This window comes from Macrobrachium nipponense, chromosome 6 (assembly GCF_015104395.2).
Source record: "Macrobrachium nipponense isolate FS-2020 chromosome 6, ASM1510439v2, whole genome shotgun sequence".
In the NCBI taxonomy this organism is placed as follows: Eukaryota; Metazoa; Arthropoda; class Malacostraca; order Decapoda; family Palaemonidae; genus Macrobrachium; species Macrobrachium nipponense.
Genome location: NC_061108.1, coordinates 14,221,936 through 14,239,435, shown reverse-complemented (window position 1 = coordinate 14,239,435; position 17,500 = coordinate 14,221,936). Strand labels below are relative to the sequence as shown.

Genomic DNA, 17,500 nt, shown 5'->3' with positions numbered 1-17,500 from the left:
ATATATATATATATATATATATATAAATCTGCTGGTAACTTTTTACAAGGTACGTATGTAATTCTAATAACCACAATGCCCTCTTAACTTCTCAACTTGTTCACACTTCTTGGATGCGACTGTCACTTCAAAGCCTTAGATCCAAATGCAAGAATATGAAGAAATTCTGATGTCCTGTAGCAGGATTCGAACACGCATCCAGAGTATCAGAAAAATTATTACATTTCCCATTAGACAGGAAAATTTAAACATCAAATACATTTTCTGTAAAAACTAAAGCTTGATAAACTTCAAAATCATCTATTTTCTTTAAAAGGCAAACGTTCACCAGCATTTCTTGTGAGGACAAAGAAAACGGAGGCAAAACATCCTTAGTTTAAATTTCTAAAATGCATAAAACCAGCAAGCCAGAGTGACCATCCTTTTAAGCGTGAGAAAATGTGACTCACTCTTCAAGGGTAAACGGACCAAAGACCTCCTCTCTCTCTCTCTCTCTCTCTCTCTCTCTCTCTCTTCGTGTCCCTGAAAAAAAAATCAAGCGAGGAAAATTATAGTGTTTCCTTCTCCCTCGAGCAACATCGTTCTCACAGGCATCCCGTTTTCTACGAAAATGTAATAATAAAAAGACAGCGTAACCCCGTAACACCCAGACCTACATGTTACTCATTTTCTCGGTCGCCGGTTAAACCTGGTTACGCTAAAACGCGTAACATGGTAACAGATGTCCCCCCAAACCTCACTAATCACTGGGTGGTCCTGTAACTCGAAGCATTTGGGCAGGGCGAAGCTCGGTATGCGCACGCGTCAATGTGACGTTTGGAACAATTAATTAATTCCATAATAAATTGCTGGTAACTGACTAGTTATATAGAATTGGGACCAAATACAATTTTGCTGGAGTTGTTTCGAAGTGTCGTTTCCTGTTTTAAATAGTTAAACAGTTAACTAGACCGATAAAAAAAACAAAAATGACTTTAAATTCCTGTAGTACTAGACATTTATAGACTAATTATGCATTATAAAGATTTAAGATTTAAGTATAATGATAGTGGCTTATTGATTGATTTTTGTATGCTTATGTATGTATGTATGTATGCACAGCACGTTTCTTTGTTCTTATACTATCAGAAGCTAAAGACAGAAAACGAGAATTCTTTACAGTAATACAGATTCTATGAGGTTGACACAACTATGAATTGTGTGCTAACTAACCCTCAAAAGCAAAGGAATATGAATTATGTACCAATAAATCCTCGAAAGAAATATTATCTTCTGTGACATGTACAATAAAACCCAACACTCGGGTTTGTTTTGTTTAAAAAAAAAAAAAGTATCCAAAAGAACGCTCCCAACGTAAGCTCCTCGGCTATAGTGGCCTCACAGTTAGCATTACCGAAGACTCTCTCAGACACACGAGAGTTCCTCCCGCGGTAACGAGTTTATTACAGAGTCGACGTTATTTACATACCTCTCATAACAAAATATTCCCACCCATTACCGAGATCAACTTCATTGCATAATGTCCTCCCCCAGATGGTCCGGTCCGTCTGCCTCGAGGCCAAAAGACGATGGGTGCCTTCCTTTAGACAAAACCTTTTGTTGTTTTTGTTGTAGTTGGTGGAAATATCATGGCGTCTGTCGTTGCAGATCGTTGTATCTGAATAATTTGATCAAATTGTTGGTATTGTTGAAGTTTATTTATTTGAGACTCAGCGGAAATAGTTCCTTTGAATTGTGGGAGTTTTCTTTTTTATTTATTTATTTATTTATTTATTTTTGTAAATGTGTGTACATTTCCTTACCGGAAATGTATGCTCAATTGTTTGGGATAAATGCCTGTTAGCGAGCAAGCACAAGCTACCTATGTAACATTTAAGCTACATAAAAAAAACAGTAAAAATGAAATAGATAAAATTGAAAAAAGCAAAAAAAAGTTTAGAACGCCTGTTAAGTCTGAAAGAAACGATGTAGTTAGAGCAATTTAAGGTCAAACAAAGAAACGCGAAGAGGACAAAAGGAATGCAAAGCAAAGGAGATTGAATAAAGAACAGGAAATGGCGGGCAGGTAAGCGATCACACCTGTAAAACCACCCCGAAGCCCTTCCAGAGTAAATCTTCTACAGTAGGTCACTCGGTTCCTGAATGTGGGAGTAGCCTCCGGCTGGTACGGGAAAGCATACGGAAGGCCTGAAAGGGGAGACAGGAAGTCTGTGACGGAATACAGAAGAAGATGAATAAGAGGGAACGACAGACAAAAAATAATGGGAGACGGAAAATACAAAGAACTAGGCTTAAGTTTACCAAGATAGGTCTGCCGAGAGAGAGAGAGAGAGAGAGCGCGAGAGAGAGAGAGAGAGAGAGAGAGAGAGAGAGAGAGAGAGAGAGAGAGAGAGAGAGAGAGAGAGAATTGATCGGAAATACGTCGTTTCCTCATTAAAAAAAATGGGAAAATTAAACTCCGTTTGAAACTAAAACAGTCGCATGTATGTAATGCATTCACGCTGCATACAAAAATACACATGGGAGAGAGAGAGAGAGAGAGAGAGAGAGAGAGAGAGAGAGAGAGAGAGAGGTCTTTGACCTACGTAACATGACCTGTCACGACTTCGTTTCACGGTGGCTTACAAATAACCGCAATGCCTTCAGATATCTTCACGCTTCTTCTATTTTGATTTCATTTCAATTCTGCTTATTTTTCTAATCTTATAGAAAAGAACAACGATTTTACCTCAAGAAATACAATATTTTACCTATCATTCAAATCCCCATCAGATGCAATGACATCTGTGAATTTTGATTTGTGACGCAGGCCAAGTGAATTATTCTTTCAATCACTAAACTATTGCAGAATACAGTACAGGTGAAGTTAGTCAATTTAGGTATATTCTGGAGACGTAATTGTTTCCCCCTTTGTTTTTTTACATAAGTAATTATAAGTAATAATTAAATTTTGTGATACAAAAACAAGACTAGAAAGTGCCATAGAACAAATGGGAAACATAAGTATAGAGAATGATATAACAATATAAGTGAATCATAGAAAAACTACAGATAAAAGCTCTCTCTCTCTCTCTCTCTCTCTCTCTCTCTCTCTCTCTCTTCTCTCTTACACATTCAGTGGAAACAAAAAATCTTAATGATGATGAAATTATAACACTTATAAGAGAAAAAATGATAAACGATGAGACCAATTCTACATATAAATTTATAATGCTTAAATCTATAAACATAAAAATAAATACTAGACAACGGATATTTTACTCAGAAGAGATAAGTATATAAGACTGAGAGAGAGAGAGAGAGAGAGAAAGAGAGAGAGAGAGAGAGAGAGAGAGAGAGGGGTGTTGAGAATAGAAAAAGTGAGAGGAGCAATGTTACTTTGATTTATTATTATTATTATTATTATTATTATTATTATTATTATTATTATTATTATTATTATATTAATAATAATAATAATAATAAATATAATTATTAATTATTATTATTATTATTATTATTATTATTATTATTATTATTATTATTATTATTATTATATTATTATTATTATTATGGGAAGAATTCTTACTACTTAATGAACCTCATTGACTTACAAAGCAGTCTTCTGTAATATAAAATATTCCGTATTTGAGAGCAAAATAAACAGAGCAGAGAAGACTTATATGTATAAAAAAACTCAAAGATTAATATAAACTCTAAAAGACCTATCAGAATTTTGAAGCATTATAGTATTTCTAATCAGTATTAATCATGTTTTCTTTAAAACTGTAAAACCACGAAATGCTGACGTTTACCGAGTAGAAAAAAATAGAGGAAAAAAAGTATTAAGGTACGATTCGACTAACGTATGTTTACGAACGTAAAGTTACTGAACAATTCAGCGTAAAATTTTCAATCATTGAAGATAATAACGAACAGTAATAAAAAGATATTTCTTTTTATAAAAAGAACTTTGAAGAAAAAAAGTATAAATGGTAACCACAAATTCAAGAATATTATATCCGAGACAAAATAAAATCCGGACACACGAAAAAAAAAAGAATACTGAGCGCCGGAAAATTCAAGTTCCAGTATAACAAAAGTTCAAGTTCAGGATCAAGGTCTCAAGTTCAGTCAGTACCCAAGGACCCGTTTTCTATGCTGTAGTTGAGCGCCAGACTTTCAACTGTCAATTGATTAAGGATGCAACTTCTTTAAAGAATGACTGATTGGTTTAGGGCTACTAATACAGGTGTCACTACAGAAAAAGAAATGACCAATACAAGTTCAGAAAGGAAGAAGGAAGCGATAATAGGTGAACGTGAAGAGAGAGAGAGAGAGGAGAGAGAGAGAGAGAGAGAGAGAGAGAGAGAGCTGAATTACGGTTACTAAAATTGGCGTCACGACATAAAAAGAAATGACCGATAGGAAGAAAAAGGAAGCGATAATAGCTGGACGTGGGGATAACGAAATAGAGAGAGAGAGAGAGAGAGAGAGAGAGGAGAGAGAGGAGAGAGAGAGAGAGAGAGAGTAATTGATGTTGCATAGATACGAAACAAAATATCGGTTGAAACATGTAATTTGACCGTCAGAGAGAGAGAGAGAGAGAGAGAGAGAGAGAGAGAGAGAGAGAGAGAGAGAGAGAGGAGAAAGTATAAAAGTAACACTTGCATCACAGCAATAACAGGCATTACAGCTGATACCATTAATTACACGAGCCCCAGTTTTTTTGCTTTCTCTGTCTTACACCTGGCTGTTCCTATTAGCAATGACCTTAACCCTTAAGATCTCTTTTCTTAGCAATTAGCTCAGGTTTGCCTCGGGTGAAACGTCAAAAAAGAGAAAAAAAAAACTTTCAAAGTTCATCACGGGACGTAAAGATAGATAATTATTATTATTATTATTATTATTATTATTATTATTATTATTATTATTATTATTATTGTTCAGAGGATGAACCCTATATATATGAAACAGGCCCACAGGAGACACTGACTGGAAATCGAAGCTTCCAAAGAATATAGTGTTCATTGGAAAGAAGTAACAGAAGGTAATAGAAAGAAGATATCAGTTATTAGAAATTATAAAAAAGACAATTTAACATTACATCTTCGCCTGAACATTTGAGGTTGTAACTGCACATCCTTGGGGAGACTGTTCTACAGTCCATCTATGTCCGTCAGTTATTTTGTTGATCAGTTATTTGTTGATCAGTTATTTGCCCATCAGTTATTTGTCCATCAGTTATTTTGTTGATCAGTTATTTGTCGATCAGTTATTTTGTTGATCAGTTATTTGTCCATCAGTTATTTTGTTCATCAGTTATTTGTTGAACAGTTTTTGTCATAAGTTTATTGTATACATCAGTTCTATTTGTCCATCAGTTCCATCGTTTATTCAGAAGGACCAAGAGCCCCTGTTCGGCTGAATAACTGTTTTAGGACAAATTACCTCTGTGACTTTAGGAAAATGCGCCAGGAGGCCCAACCGAGAAAGTATCGCTGCAGCACCTGTGACGGGTAAGATTATAGATGAAAATGTTACTGTCAGTCTCGGTCGCAGACGACATTTGTCCTTATGCAGAGGCGAAATATGGGCGAGAATTGTTTGAAAAGAAGGGTTGTATTATGCTACGTAACCTACGGCTTACCAATGGCTTTCCTACACGTGGATTGACAGGTAAGGAAATGGTGAATGCTGCAGACTAATAATTATGGGATATAGGGGAAAATGGTGTCTCCCCTGTGTGAATAGTAAATGTCAGTGAGTGAATGGATAATAACTTACTTAAAAGATAACGTTGGTTTGAACGTAAAGTGAAGCTTAGGGCTAGAGATCAGAGTTACCAGCGAGTGAGAATATTTTATTTATTATTTTTTTTTTTTAAACCACGATTGGGTCTCAAAGCCCGTAGTAAGTCACTGTCATGAAAACCGTTCAATTAAACAGTCAGTTCTCTGAGGGGATTTCATCATACTTGGGCTCACATGATAAAAATTCTGCTTTTCATCACTTTCTATGTATAACCGCGCGTATTCAGAATTATTTGTGAAGCCTCCATTATCTGGTTTGAATTCCATTACTCTCTATTACTCTTTACTAACTAATTTTCATCTAGTTTTCTTTTTATATTTAATCTTTACTCCGCCTAGTATATATATATAGTATATATATATATATATATATATATATATATATATATATATATCTATATATCCCCATATTATTTCTGGTTTAAATTTCAGTACTATCTTTGAATCTTTACTTTGCCTAGTAATTTGATCTGGCTTTCTTTTCGTATTCAATAACCTCTTTATATTTTCCTTTGGTTATTTTTTTTACTTTTATTTGTATCTTTCATGTATTAAATGACAGCGGATATGAAACACCATCTGTTATATTTCTTTCCTTTGGAATTTCAGTCGAATACAGCCAAGCACAGGGGATGAATAGAGACCACGAGAATAAATTCTTGAAAGAATAAATGCAAAATTCACACCATCCTCAAGAAAAGCGCAAAATAAACGAACCCTTGACATTGCATGCAACTTCGCCGCGTACACTAATCAACGCAACGAGACGACCGCCAATCATATATTCAATTAACTTTCGACTCCTGGCTCTTAATTTGTCAAATTTTAAACGGATACCCGAACCCACAGTCCCAGGGCGACCCTTGACCCAGGTGGTAGCTGAAGGGTCACGGCTACCGGCTTTAGTCAATTGTGCCCTGGTTTATGGCCTAATATGAGAGGTTACAAAGGAACACCGTGGATCGATACCTTGGATACACTATACAGAGTTCAGGGGTTTTAACGCCGCGGGTACGACATTGCGTGACTGCTATTGAAGCTGTGATACCAACGTAACCTTAGACTACTAAGCCTGAGCACGAAGTTCAGAAATAACGCGTTATAAGGAGAGGGTATTAAAAGGAACTTGTATGGATTATCTAAGCACTTGGACAAGTTGATTAGAGAGCGCACACTCCAAGTTCGCTTACGTGGATATAAAGAAATGCTTAATGGATATAGAAATGGTTCGGTAAACTTGAAATAGTGACAAAACTACGATGCGTTGTAATATATAAAACTCCATGTTTTAACTTGAAGATAATAACGAAGAAGGCCTATTTATTGTGTTATATTTTACGCCAGTCTCAAGGACTATGACATAACTTTATAACATAGTTGTTCACTTGTCAGAAAATTAATTTTATTGAATAAGAGCAAAAGAAAAAAGAATTACATATGTCAATATATCCTTCGAACACTTTTCTTCACAAAGTTCAGGATATAAATGATGATAATTAAATAGATTTCACATGAAAATGCAAAGGATTCACTTATCAAGTGACTGAAAAGAATAAAAGCAAAAAAAGCAAAAAAAAAAAAAAAAAAAACAGGAATTTTAAGAAAGATAATCTTTTAACATTTGAAAACTGGATTTTAAGTCGAGACATGAAAAAATATATAATGAAATCTATGAACAAAATTCATGGTTTTGATGGTAGTTTTTGATGTTGGCCGTGTTTGCAAAAGCACCATGGTTCTGTTATTGTTTCGTGTTAGTAAAAAAAAAAAAAAACCATGGCTTGCACCCAGCATAAACAAAGTGGAAAAAGCTGCACCTGTCAATTTCTAATAATCATCCTAATCTATATTTATATTTAGGATTAATAAATGGGTAATTAATTTGACGTCTTCTAATCCTGGATCACCTTAATTCTAGCAGAGTCATTTGTTAAAAAAAAAAAACTGTCTAATCTCTCCAGTAATCACTATGGCTGTGAGGAATCACAGATTTCAGTGTTGTTGTGAACAAGCTTGCATGTCTCCTTTACAACCCTAACAACCTGGCTTATCTACAACACCTGTCGTCTTGAGATTCCGCGAGATTTATTGTTATTGGAATACTCCGCTCCCCTTCTCTGTGATCGTCTTTCTCAGAGAGAGAGAGAGAGAGAGAGAGAGAGAGAGAGAGAGAGAGAGAGAGAGAGAGAGAGATTGTCTTTCTTCTAGACCTGAATTATTCGAGAGAGAGAGAGAGAGAGAGATTGTCTTTCTTCGAGGTCTGTTTTATTTGAGAGAGAGAGAGAGAGAGAGAGAGAGAGAGAGAGAGAGAGAGATTGTCTTTCTTCGAGGTCTGTTTTATTTGAGAGAGAGAGAGAGAAAGAGAGAGAGAGAGAGAGAGAGAGCGAGAGAGAGAGAGAGAGAGAGTGTCTTTCTTCGGGATCTGAATTATTAGAGAGAGAGAGAGAGAGAGAGAGAGAGAGAGAGAGAGAGAGAATTGTCTTTATTCTGGATCTGAATTATTAGAGAGAGAGAGAGAAAGAGTTGTCTTTATTCTGGATCTGAACTATTCGAGAGAGAGAGAGAGAGAGAGAGAGAGAGAGAGAGAGAGAATGATCTTCGAGATTTTTTTTTTTTGAGAGAGAGAGAGAGAGAGAGAGAGAGAGAGAGAGAGAGTATCTTAGAATCTTTCCAGCGTGAACCTACAACAGTAGAATATAATTGTCGACTCGAATCTGACAGCTACCGTGATACAGAGGGGGAGCGATGGTATAATGGAGGTTTTGAAGGGGGGCCGGAGGCGGGGTGGGGGTCGCTGGTGTTCTTAGGACTCTGTCCTTTGAATAGGCAAAGGAAACGGGGAAGAAGACAGGAAACAATAACCTTCCAGAGGAAGTGGAAACCGAACCATTCCGTGCAGTTGATGATTCAATTTTTTCAATTTCCAAAACACTTTCCCGGAATAAGCGGGGATGATGAAGACGATGCGAAGATCTACGGAAACATTTTATACAGCAGTTAACGTCCCTTGCACGCGAACTGCTGCGTCTTCCCCTTCCGTAGTTATATAGTTGTCCTAAAGGACTCCCTCTCTCATCCCTCAAGGTCCGAGTAATCCCTTCCTGTCGCGGTGTAACAAAGGGTTTTAAATGAGGCTTCGGGGGATGGGGGGTGGTGGTGATAGGTAGGCGCGAATGACGGCCCGCGGAAGCCATTGACTTCTGGATGGCAAAGGTGAAAGGACGATGTACTAAGTGACCGGACGACACCTGATAGACAGCGTCATTATTCTGGACGAAAGAAGAAGAAATATTTTGTCGTGATATGGAAGAAAAAGGATATGAGAGAGAGAGAGAGAGAGAGAGAGAGAGAGAGGGAGAGAGACTACCTCGTCGAGGTCCTTCTGTATTTAATTAGAAAATAAAAAGGGAAGGTTATTCACCTTTGTTATGCAAAGTAAAGCTATAGTACTTTTAACATCAGGGAGGTGAACTCATGGAAGGGTTACAACAAGTGTTACAACACAGGACCACACACACAACACATATATATATATATATATATATATTTATACATTTGTTGTGTGTGTATGCGTGTGGCGCTATGTGTTCCTTATTATGGGAATGAAAAACTATAATTCGAAAAAACTAGTGAAGAATGCAGGATAAATTTCTCTTTCATATCAAATAGTTGACATGTTGCAATCATCATAATAAAACCCTGAAGTGTTAGAAAAGGGAACTTTAAGTAAATTATCCTAAATGGAGCGCAAAGTTTATTCCAATGACTGCAATTAAAGCACTTTCCCATGTTTCTAAAAAAACAAAAGATGTTCTCTCTCTCTCTCTCTCTCTCTCTCTCTCTCTCTCTTCTCTGTCTCTCTCTCTCTAGGCCAATCCATCGCTGAGCCTCCAGACACCAACGGGGTCACACAAACAACACAGCAAGAGACTTGTTTTTGTGACAAAAACAAACAAACGCATCTACCTTAAAACGATCCGGATACGAAGTAAATTCACGAAAAAAAAAAAAAAGGAATAAATAGAATTTCAATGTTAATTCAACATGAAATCGCTGTAAATCTCTATGTCAAATTGACCAGAAAAATTCGAAATGGCTTCATCGGTGAGGACCCACGGAATAGCTGGGTCACTTAAAAACCGCTACCCATCAGCGCAGAGGCATTCGGAGCATTTTCTCCTTAAAACCAGTTCTCGCGCGTCTCGACTCTGCAGTGTGGCAGCGACTTCGGTTTCGTTTTGCCTCTGACAAGCAGAGACGTAGGGATGATGCTAGCATTCTTATGTGAAGGACCAGTTTAGGTTTCCGGTAAATCAGATATGAAGGGAAAAATCAGTCTTATGTAAACTTCTAGAAGGAAAGTTGGACAGGCGATGCTGTGACAGAAAAGATAGAGATAGAGAGAGAGAGAGAGAGAGAGAGAGAGAGAGAGAGAGAGAGTTGAAACGCCACGAAATCACATCTCATGAAGATTCAAAGGAACATCTTCGCATTCCTCAGCAGGGTCGTGCGTCGACTGCAAATCACTCTAAAACTCCTTATCAATGCACAAATCAGCAATATTGCAAGTCTGCCTAGCTGTAAACGACGAGGAACCCTCGGTAATCAATTCATCCTTCATTCGAGATGTTTTTTGTCTATCATTCATTTTCCAAATGAGTGAAAATGGACGAGTAAAGGAAATTTTCGAAAGGGGAAAAGGTAGATGCACGTTCAAGCAGATAGATGGCAGCACCTTAGCAACAGCTGAATTGTGATCCCGATGACCAAAAGAGGAAGGACGAAGAAGGAGAAGAAGAAGAAGAAGAAGAGGAAAAGGAGGAGGAGGCAAAACCGAGCAGGAATCGAGGGTCAATGGAACAACAAGATTGCCCTTTTTTTACTGGACGTCCGGCGCATAAAAAAAAAAAAAAAAAAAAAAAAAAAAAAAAACCGTGCAAGTGGAAATTGTCTCCGGTGCAGAAACTGCAGTTTCACCTTGTTTTACCTGTTAATTGCTACCCTCGTCTTCGTTGCTTTGGCTCTGAAAGCAACAACAGCAGCAACAACAACAATAAAGAGTTGTTGCTCGTATCTGCTTACATGTGGCTGGTTTCTAGATTAACCAGAGATGTAATTTAGTTTTCCTTATTTCGTAGGATAAAAGAGTTGAACAAATAATAATAATGATGGTAAAAATAATACTTTTTTTGTGTGGAACTCAGGTATAGACACATATTGAGCAAAAAGAACCTTAATACGTCGTTGAAAAGACTAGAACAAATATCAACAACAACAACAACAACAACAATAATAATAATAATAATAATAATAATAATAATAATAATAATAATAATAATAGTGAATAGAATATTATATTTGTGGACATCAGATATAGAGACATAATAACCAAAAGAACGAAATATCGAGTCTTTTTCAGGCTAATTCAGACTAACAATCTACAACCAAAGACAGGCAGGGTAATAAGATAAGAATTCCCCCGGTCCTACTTGAGTTTCCAAGATGTCCTGACTATCAGTTTCACAAAATTAACCGGACGGGTCGTGGAGTAGAAAATTTTTTAACTGAGTTTTTCGTATTGATATTCAGACTGGAGAGACGATCATAGATTGTGCTGTGTCTGTGAGGAATATATATATATATATATATATATATATATATATATATTATATATATATATATATAAATATATATATATATATATAAAATATGTGTGTGTGTGTATGTGTGTATGTATGTATATAATCTCGAAAAATCATCATAACGGAATATTTTGAAGTAATAAAAGTCCTCACTTATGAAACATGAATAACTTGATCACGAAGAATATAAACGTGATGCTATGTATAAATAAATGTGATGCCACGGAGGAAAACGGTGAGACGAAAATGCCAAGATCTTTCGGTCTACACGACCCTTTACGTAAGGCAGCTTTCGTCTACTTGATATGTATATATATATATATATATATAATATATATATATATATATATATATATATATATATATATAACATATACATACACACACACACACACACACACACATATGATATATATATATATATATATATATATATATATATATATATATATATATATATATATATATATATTAATTCTTCTGTTAAACCAGGATACGTCTCAAGTATAAAAGGCTCTTTAAAACACTCTGGTTTAAAGCTAAGGACTATATTTCGGTGGGCTAACTTCCACCTTTAAGTATAGCTGTGTGTATGTGTGTGTGTGCGCGCGTCTGCGTGTCCATGTGTGTGTGTGAGAGAGAGTGTGTGTGTGTGTGTGTGTAGTAGAGGAAGGACAGGAAATCAGGAGAAATCGAGAGTGGAAAGTTGAAAGTTGAATACTTTAGTCAAGAGAAACCGAGAGGGGAGAAAAGTATCGGAGCTGAAAGAATGCTCGGTGGTGAATGTGATCAAGACTTATGGGTAAAAGGAAAAAGGAAAAAGTGGTTCTAGCAAGGAGTAAATGCAGAGAGAAAGGTGGATAACGAGAAAAGGCTTTTGAGATTAAAAGATACTAATGGAATGACGCTGTGAGAGGAAATATTAATGTGGAGAGTCTGAAGAAGTAGGTATTACTTATTCGTAGACTAAGGATTAATTTCCCTTTCTACAGCATTTCTTTATTACTGATTGAAAAAATACATGGGGCTGATAGGACAAAATACATACATACATACATACATACATACATACATACATACATACATACATGCCTCCATCAAGAAGTAGGTATTACTTCTACATAGACTCAAGATTAATTTTTCTTTTAACAATACTTCTTCATTATTGAATGCAAAGGAACCAGAGGCTGATAGGACTACATACATACATACATATGTGTCTCCATGAAGAAGTAGGTATTACTTCTTGATAGATTTAAGATTATTTTTTTCTTCTAAAAGAACCTCTCTATAATGGAATGCAAAAACATCTGTGGCTGATGGGATTACAGATATACATACATACATACATGTGCGTATGCAAGATGAGGAAGCCTATTAAAACAAGTTGTGTGTATATTTATGAACTTGAATTTACTGCAACAAAGTCTTCTGATACAAATGGAAAAGCTATTAAATTTACAAGATCAATAAATGATATAAAAGAAATTTTTGCGGGGATATATTGCAAATAATTATTAAAACATATTATTTGGATGAGATTAATAAAAAAAACAAAGAAATATATAAACAAAAAACACAATCGACGAGAGATGACGAAACTAGATAATAAATAAAGTCTTGTGAGCACCATCTGCTTATCTTTAAGCCACGCTGGCGTTGCAGAATCGGAGGTCAACGACACCATTACCAGCTGGAGACAGGGGCACGAGAGAAAGAAAAGAAGAGAGAGAGAGAGAGAGAGAGAGAGAGAGAGAGAGAGAGAGAGAGAGAGAGAGAGAGAGAGAGTCCTCGTTTTCACCCAGTTACAAGAACCAGCCTTTGACCGCTTCTTCACTCTCCTGAGGGGGGAGGGGGGTTCATAGACCCTATGTTCCTCGGGGGTCTATACCCCCTAGAGGTCTAATCACATACCTGAATCTCAGGTGAGGGGAAGAAGGATTATTATTCGTATATCTTGCCCCACCGTCGGAGAAGTTAATCCGTTGCAAGAACCTTTGTAAATATTTATATTAAAAAAAATGCTTTTAAATTCCAGATGATGCAAATTTTTCTTTGACAAAATCACGTACTGCCGGAGAGAGAGGAGGAGAAAAGAGAGAGAGAGAGAGAGAGAGAGAGAGAGACGTTCAAGTACACACACATTAAATAATATCCATGATGTTTCTAAACTGGAAAACGGTAACCGATAAATGTATAGATATTGTAAACAAAGCAGCAGCCTCACAGGAAAGTATGCAAAAGACATTATATCTGTAACTTTTCTCAGTCCAGTCTTGAGCTACTCAATTTCAACAAAAACATCTTTCGTCTCTTAATCATCTTACAAGCAAAACCTTGCGTTTGATAGACTCCGCGCCTACGTGGACTGGAACACAAAACTTCCAGGTATCCAGACTCAATTTGACCTTGATACTTGAGTCTGGAACGAAGCGCGAGGCTGCGGTTGGGAATACTGTTGGCGAGGAGGTAAATTTATTATAATTATTATTATTATTATTATTATTATTATTATTGACGCCAAGCCGATCCCGAGGAAGAAGCAAGACTATAAAGATATAGAATTTAGGCCAAAGGCAAAGCGCTGGGACCTAAGAGGCCATTCAGCGCTGAAAGAAGGTTTGAAAGGTGTAACAGGAGAAAAACCTTACAGTCTCACTATGAAAGAGTTGTTAGAGGAGGTGGAAAGTCAGTAGGACGAAACAATATGAACGGAGAGACTGTAAAAGGAATGAAAGAGGACGCAGCTAGGGGCCTCAGGAACGCTGCAAAGACCCTGTATGCAGTGCCTACAGTGCACCTCGTGAGGTGCAATGACGGCGCTAACCAACGCCCCCCTAGGGGGAAAAAGAAGAAGCAAGGAACTTAACGACTTTGGGGGGGAGGAGGGGTGCGGGTTAAGACGAAACCCCCCTCCAGCAGGAAGGTCCTGGAAACGTCGACGAGTAATTCACGGTTTCGTGAACACGAGTGAGTCAGCTGTTTTCCAGGAAGTTTCTCTTATTTGGCGCTCTTTTTTCCTTCTTATCCTCTTTCCTCAAGGAATTTCTGGTCTTCTGCAATCGTGATGACCAACGCCATTGTTAATCAACTGTTTTTTTTTTTTTTATTTTTTATTTTTTTGTGGCGGAGATCCGAGACAATTGTGTCTTGCAATTCTGTCTCTCTTCAACTGGAAGTATGTAAGTTATTCGTGGCTTTTACTGAACTAGAAATTTCGATTAATCTGTCGATAAGGGTGTTTTTGCTTTTACAGAAGAAGGTTTCATCTATTCTATAATAATCTTAGAAATATTAAGCAGAGAAATACAAGAACTTCAGGTTGACCAACGAAATTATATAAATAATATAAGTTATTAGATAAATAAATAAATGAATAATTTAATTAACAGATAACTAAATAAGAGATGATTAAATGCATATATAAATAAGTATATAAGTAAAAGAATAAGATTTTTAATCGATAAATAGGTAAGTTAATATATAAATACATAAATAAATATAAGATAAATAAACAGACAAAATATGAATAAATTATGTAAATAATATAAAGAAGAATAAATCAATTAAAAATAAACAGACAAATAAATAAATAAATAAATAAATTAGCTATTAACATAGAAAAACTAAAAAAAGATTTGCAAATAAATAAATTTGCTGATAAACATAAAAAACTAAATAAATAAATGAATTTGCTGATAAACATAAAAAACTAATAAAAAACAAATAAATAAATGAATTTGCTAATAAATATAAAAAATAATAAAAATGAATAGATAAATTAATTTGCTGATAAACTTAAAAAACTAATAAAAATATTAGATAAATGAATTTGCTGATAAACATAAAACGCTAATAAGAAGATAAATAAATAAGTGAATTTGTTGATAAACATAAATAACTAATAAGAAGATGAATAAATAAATGAATTTGCTGATAAATATAAAAAAACTAATGAAAAATGAATAAATAGATATATAAACAGAAAAACAAATAAATAAGAAATGATCAGTCCCTTTGTCAAACGGAGGATCTCTCCACCGTTCAACCTTAAGTTTTCCTTTATCCTTCGCTAAGTAGGCATATCCAGCAAGGGATAACACCATAACATTTGTGGAAAGCCACAGTATTTTTTTTTTTCTTGTTTTGTTTTTTCTTTTTTACGGTCGATCGGCATGTATCCGCTGTCCTTCGTTTAGTGTGACTTTGGCGATCTCATTTCTTGAGGTTTGTGGAGCCAAACCTTCGGTGGGTTTATGTGATGTTTGGTGATAATAATAATAATAATAAAATAATAATAATAATAATAATAATAATAATAATAATTAATAATAATAGCCCATCACCACTTTTCTTACGATGAGCCCTGTTTCTAGGAGCCACACTCTTCTGCATGAGGCCTGGAGCTACTTCGGCCTCTAATTTTTTTCCAGATTCTTTTCCAGGGATCCTGGGATCGTGCCTAGTGCTCCTATGATTATGGGTGCAATTTCCACTGGCATATCCCATATCCTTCTTATTCCTTTAGAAAATAGAAATAAGATGATGATAATAATGATAATAATAATAATAATAATAATAATAATAATAATTGATTATTATTATATATATTCATTATTATTAATTTTATTATTATTGTTAATTTTATTTTTATTATTTTTATTATTGTTAATAAAATAATAATAATAATAATAATAATAATAATAAATATAATAATAATAATAATAATAATAATAATAATAATACTTAAATGAAAAATGGCATTATGCAAGGAATTATATTGTGAAACGGATGGTAAACTCAAAAAAACTTTAATTTCTAATGGCAAATTAAAAATCTAGAGAATTCTGACAACTCTTTTAAGCTACATATTTTCGTAATTAAAAAAAAAAATAATAAAATCTATAAGATTCTAACAACTCTTCTATGCTACATAAAAAAATTAATTGAGTACTAAGGAAAGCATTTAAGCATTATAAACAAAAAGCCAAACTTCCGGCAAGAGAATCAAAACTGTTTTCTAACTATCTTAAGATCCTTGCTTCAAGAACAGGATGTTTGTGACTACGTAGGACCTTCTAACTTAGTGCGTGACAGTGATTCAGTAATGACGAATTGCGCGTAAAAATGACGTCATCTTTAACGTTCGACAACTCTCAAATTGGTTCTAAGGAAGGGTGGATTACTGTGTCCATTCTTTCATATCGAATCATTCGCTTTTTTTGCGGAAAAAGAAACAGCTGTAAAATTACATCAATTCGTCGTTGAAAAACTACCTGAACATTCTCATGTTTAGGAAGAGTATTATTATTATTATTATTATTATTATTATTATTATTATTATTATTATTATTATTATTATTATTATTACCTAGTTTTTGTCACTGACACTACTGTATATCCCAAGAAATATCGATTGTTGTAGGCTATCATGGTCAGAGATAATACAAAAATGAAATATCATTCTTAGCTTTTTCCTATACTCAGAGTTTTTTTTTTCTATACTCATGGTTCCTAAGAATATTTAGAATATAGACTAAAATTCTTATTAGGTAGTTTCTTATGTCTTTAAGCGGAGAAGTATAGCAATAAATAAATAGATGAATGAATAAAATATCTCGGTAAACTGAAAGCATATAAGAAATTAAGTCCAGGATTAAGATATTTTTGTGATGTGTCGATTATAGCTAGAGACTCCTGTTTCTAGGGGAGAGAGAGAGAGAGAGAGAGAGAGAGAGAGAGAGAGAGAGAGAGAGAGAGAGATTCTATTTATCAGGTTACCAGTAAAATACAAAAGAACCACGTGGCGCCACAACGAAACCCATTTGACACGTTACCTGAGCTGACCCAAAAGTGTCAGATTTCCATTAAGGAAATTAATATTCTTTATGAAAGTACAAGAGAGGGTCGGGATATGGGACAGGTGGGATTGAGGGGTGGTGGGGCGGGAGGGGGATTAAATGCATAATAGGTTAAACACTTTTTGAAGTTCCTCACTGGTCTAGTGGGTTCCGTACTCGACTATCAATCTGGTAGCCCTAGTTCGGTTCCCCATTTAGCTATCAA

General features: G+C 35.2%; 1 protein-coding gene across 1 annotated transcript in view; it reads left to right on the top strand.

Annotated features, from left to right (window-relative positions):
* Nucleotides 1-17,500, top strand: part of LOC135216388 (serine/arginine repetitive matrix protein 1-like) — a 168,938-nt gene that overhangs the window by 61,444 nt on the left and 89,994 nt on the right. The gene's annotated exons all lie outside the window — the stretch shown is intronic.